Below are 6000 nucleotides of genomic sequence, written 5' to 3' on the forward strand. Positions count from 1 at the left end.
AAATAGTGTTTGGTATTAAAACCTTCACGCGCTTTATGTTATTCGTTTTCTAGGCTTAAAACAATGACATGTAAAAATAGTGTCACTTTTCCGATTCAATTTGTACTAAAACACTTTATTTTATATTAATAAAGAACCAGTGGTAAATATGTGTTTAAATCAATAGATTTCGATATATATATATATATATATATATATATACATAATCCACTTCAAATAGTAATCACAGGCTTTGCTTTGTTTAAGAGGATAGTAGTTCAAAAAGCTCGTTGTAGTTGTTACGAGTACAACGAGCTTTTTGAAAAATAGATATTTAAATAAACATTGTTATTTGACAACTACCGACTTTTTAGACCACGAAACACTGTTTCTGGTTGGGAACTACCCCAGTTTCCTAATTCGATCAGCAATTATATTTAGCCAACCATACTAAGGGAAGGGATTTGAAAAGAGACAGGGGAAGATTTATCGTATTCATTGAATTTTAAATTCGGGCTACTTCGAGATAGCGATTTGGCTAAGTGAAGTGGGTAAATAGGTACATATTAATAAAGATAAGACAGTGATTACTTAACTGGCGATAAGGCAAACGATTTTGTACAATATGCCTTATCTGGAATCAACGACCTTCAAGATATTGTTATCGTTTTAAGCCTTTTCACACTTTTTATAAATAAAACTAAAGTAAGGTATAGAAGAAAAAATTAAGAATTCTGAGAAGACATTTTAAAACCCACAACCCGCTTTGGGCTAGCCTGCTGAATATAGCCAAATAACTGTTGTGTGCGACAGAAGGTCTCCTATGTCTTATTGCTCACTTGCTCTAGCGTAATGACACTGTCTGGATGACAACATATATAAAGTAGGCAGGTAAAGTTTGCTTCCCACTTCGTCCGCATGGTATCGGTTAATACACAATTACATACTTCCTACCCCCATTAATTTATTTCATATTAGACCTTATTTGATGTATTCCGGGGTATTAAGCAATTTTTTTTTCAATGTAACAATTCATTACCATGTGTGTTCCAGAGTAAGTATATCTACATGTAAATACGTCCGTGCGTAAAAAACATCCTATTTGACTTTTTATATACAAGGTGTAACAAAAATAGTGGGGATCCGTATAAGGGCATATTCAGTATTGTGTTCTGATAACGAAAAAGTAGAAGAACCATAGAAAAACATTTTTTTATGACGCGAATTTTTTTTGGCCTTTTGTATGGAGGAGGATTGGCCGACTTGGACGACCTGTCCCATGGACAAATAAAGGTTTTTGTCATGTCAAAAAAAAATTACTTCTGCTTTTTTCTAATAAGAACACGATACTGAATATGCCCTTAAACGGATCGCCTCTATTTTTGTTACATCTTGTATTAGTTTCATATTATTAAATGGTGTACATGTGGCAGAAAATTAAAAGAAACGGTGGCTGGCTTTTATCACTTTAATAAGGTTCGTTGTTTGTCTTTCATGTATCCGATTCAGCGCTTGTAGTAGTTCAACATTCTACTATTAAATAGACAACGTTAACTCTCCTATTTGGTTACCAATTTTGTTACTTAATCCTTCTTTTCAAATTTTGATAAATCAAATTTTCTATCACTTTAAAAATCAGAACCGTGGTCGTTTAAAAATCATTGCAACCTTATCGAAATAGCGGTTATCAATTTATCAAAATCATATTTAATCCGTTTGTGCTGTCTGATACTGATACGATATCCTGTCACAATTATCGTTATTAATTACTGGAAGTACAATGTTTTACGGGTATTTTTATCTCATAATCATAGCTGGATGTTGATGGTGAAATTGGCAAAAACACTTTTAATTGCACGTGGTATAAAATTACTATTCACCATTAGGAAATATTAAAATGTACTTAGTAGAAAAAGTGCCTCATAACTTCCACATTTTTTGTAAGGTATGCTGGGGTAAGTGCAGACTATTTTTTGACTGATTGGTAAGGCCTTACGGTTTAATTATTTGAATTATTTTGCTTCACTTATCGAAAAGTTTGTGGCGGCTCTAGCTAGCCTCCATATCTATCCTCTTTCTAGCATATCTGGTCGTTGATGGGTCGTTGCGATATTATTATGATGGATGTCAATGTCACGTATAATAAATTGTTATTTGTATTTATATTTCTTAAAAGCTAAAAATATAATTAATTTAAAGTTTACATCGAGTGTTTCAATGTAATTTAGAGTCTCCACTCCACACATGGTGGCCCTCCTGAAATTTGAAACTTGTGCATACGGACTTACTTTTTGCGAATAATGCCCAATGACAGTAATGGCGATGCTTCGTTTAGTGAGACTATAGGTCAGCGCCTCCCGAACAGTCCGTGCCTACGGCAGCCGAGTCGTCGCAAGACAATGAGATCGCGTTGTTCCGAGCTGGTTGTAAAATGCCACCATTTACCACACAGACCAAAGGCGAAAGGTAGTGGCGCCATTTGTGCGAGAATCAAATTATCTTGATTTTCGAGGCACGTTTTTTCCTTAGACTGCATCCATCTATTACGAAGTTATGTCTATTTTTGGTCATTCAAAGTGTATGATAAAATAACTTGGTACCCTTTTTTATAAGGGTTGAAATAGCTTAGTACTCTGGAAAAATAATTTCCTAACGGAAATTTGTGTGTCAACTTACCCCTTAAACGACCCAGGTCTATGAAGCTATGTATGACCTACCAAAAAAACATGTATTTTAGTCTGCTGATCCATCACAACTAACTAAATAAACACAAGTAAATACCTATAATTTCTTTAAAACAATAAGAAAATACGACATAAGAGGCATATGCATAATTTTCATTTGCAGTATGCATATCGATGAAAAAAAGGGCCGCATTCGAACTTTATTTTACAATCTTAACTTGATTTATAATCATTTGAAATTAATCGCAGAAGTTAACTCTACTACCTATTAATCGGCACGCACCCAACAATGGACTGCGAGTATGTGAAATGTGAAATCAAATATTTTTTTACATTTCAAGGGGGGGTAGGTAATTCTGTAATATTAATTAAGGTACACAATAGATAAGTACCTATATATACGAGGTAATTTATAAATGGTTAAAAGACACCAAACGGCAGTTGGCTTTGAAATTTGGTCACGTGGGTATAATTTGCGATTACTTATCAGATTCGGGCTGCAATAGACCCATAGAAAAATGTTAAACTTTCCATACAAACAAATTTTACTAACTATGATTACCTACAAAATTAACAATTTCATAAAACTTCGTTCTCGTAGCTTGTCAATCATATAGCACCTGTTTTGCAAAAAATAAAATATACCTAGATCTTATACAAATTCGTGAGATAAACAAATATTGTGTACGCACGTATTTCTGGACTTCCTGCTGTGGACAAAGCCGCAGTATAACGTTGTTAATAAAAGATGGCGTCCTGGAGAGCTGTCACAACAAAACCTGTCGCGCGCCTCAACGGATGTGAAGTGATGCTCAAACTTTCGACGTCCTATGATACCTGAGAGGACTACTTAAGTACTTAACATTGTTTTTATAGTAGCTTGGGACGGCTGGCAGCTGCCATCTTAGTGCAAAATGCAAATATATTCCGAACAATGGCCTACCTACCTACTAAATATTTCTAATTAATAAATGTTCATTCATTATTACTATAAAAAAAGGCAGAGATATGGAGGTCTATATGAATTGAATTGTAAAGCTATATATTGGCGAAAAATTTATATAGACCTCGGATCTTTGCCTTTTTTTTATTAATAATGAATGAACATAATTATATTAAAACATAGATAGGTACATAGGTAATAATTAATATAGATTAATTAAAAACTAAACTTAATCACTAAACCTAAATATAAATATAAACTAAAGGTAATATTAATATTAATTATATTGTAATATGTATTATGATTCCTCACAACATTATTCTGAAATTTGGTAAATAAAATTAGAAATATTTCAGACGGGGAATGGAATGAAATACGAATAATTATCATTTTATAATTTACTAAAACTATCATGACAATAGGGAATATTACGCGAAACTCTGCGTAGGGGGCAGAGTTAATTTATGAGTAATTTAATTAATTAATTAATTAAATTTATTTAATTTATTATTGCCACTACCACAATCAGAGGGTCTATCGCGAAACAAGAAAATCGAAATTTCGTTATCTAACATCTCTGTCACTCTTGCATATTCGAGCGATAAAGAGGCAGATAGCGAAATTTCGGTTTCGCGTTTCCCGGTAGGTCCTCTGTAAACAAACCGCCTTGATGCATCAATGTCATATTTGATTATCTCTGAAAACATGTCAAAAACCTGTTAAAGTATAAGTTACTCTATGGTTTACTAAAAAGGCTAGTGCTGCACTCTGGTAGCAGAACATTGCAGCATATCCCGTATTTGAAAGTTTTGAGAGATTAAATCAGTTTGCCGAATTTTTCATTCAGCAAACTGATAAAGTAATGTACTGTGTAAGGTACAATTTATTTTGATACGGAAATTTATATAGGTACAAATAATAGTGGGTACATAAGATTTTGATTAGAGTTAAACCAAGAAAAGTCTGCAACGATTTTGATAGCATACGCAGTGAAAGTGTTAATTATACGTCATAATTTCATAGAAGTTTGACGTTTAAAATAAGACTAACTGACTTATGAATGCTATCAAAATCGTTGCAGACTTTTCTTGGTCTAACTCTATTAATTTTCTAAGAAAGTTTGAGCATCGGCAGATTTAAGACGTCAATCGGTCAATGATTTGGAATGGCATGTGTTTTTTTGTAGCAGGGCGCTGCGCGCAGGTACCGCCACACGTCCCGCGAATATCCACCGCTATTTAATTAATGAATGATCCAATGACTCACTGACCATCCCAAACGTAATAATGTTGTTCAAATATAGACATTTCGAATGTAGCTTTATTCGTTGCTAATAGACTGTCTTGAATATTTCAGATATTATTATCCCATTAGATATCCGTAGGTACACTCTGTCACTTCCGTCACGCTTTATTAGAAAGAGACAAACCCGGTCGTGAGAGATTTATCGTCTGATAAGGAGGTCAATTCAAACATTAATTTTAATGTCAAAATTATACCTACATGTTGTGCCTAATTTTGTAATCATTTGCGCGTGCATTTCGTTCGTACAAGTGTTCGTACATATAAGTATTAGCGCGAGCGAGACGGCCGGGCGAATGATAACAAGTGTTATCATTTTAGATAGCATTTTGACATTAAAATGTAAGTTCGAATTGGCCTGAAGGGCTTGTGTAGGTACTTATATTTCAAGTCGCCTGTTGTACCTACTATTTCTAAGCTAATCATGCTAGACTTCCGGTAGGAAATCTAGTTGGAACTAAACCAAAATTGCAAAAATTGCAAGGTACCAATCAAAATGCACCCTTTGAAGGCGTCTTTTGTATTTATTTACTTCTAATTTATCTCGTAGGTGCCTACCTACCTACCTATAGGTACCTATAGGTACTTCCTCTCTACGACTACGGGGACATGCGTTCATGGACCCCAGACCCCGTATGGAGTACTGCTGTCACCTTTGGGCAGGAGCACCTAGATGCCAGCTTGGACCCTTCGACTCGGTCCAAAGGCGCGCTGTACGAATTGTCGACGATCCCAAACTCACAAGCGGTATTGAACTTTTAAGTCTAAGGAGAGACTTTGCCTCCTTGTGTGGGTTCTACCGCCTGTACAATGGGCTGTGCTCTGAAGAATTGTTTGACATGACGCCAACGGCCGCTTTCTATCACCGCACCGCTCGCCATCGGCAGGGCGTTCATCCTCACACCCTAGCACCTAAATAGTCGCGTACTGTGCGGTTTAAGAGGAATTTCCTCCCGCGTACGCTTCGGCTGTGGAATGAGCTCCCTGCCGAGGTTTTCCCGAGGGGCTACAGTATGGGGTTCTTCAAAAAAGGAGTGTACAGGTTTTTAAAGGGTCGGCAACGCGCATGTAATACCTCTGGTGTTGCAGGCG

The sequence above is a fragment of the Cydia strobilella genome, chromosome 2 (assembly GCF_947568885.1).
Source record: "Cydia strobilella chromosome 2, ilCydStro3.1, whole genome shotgun sequence".
Classification (NCBI taxonomy): domain Eukaryota; kingdom Metazoa; phylum Arthropoda; class Insecta; order Lepidoptera; family Tortricidae; genus Cydia; species Cydia strobilella.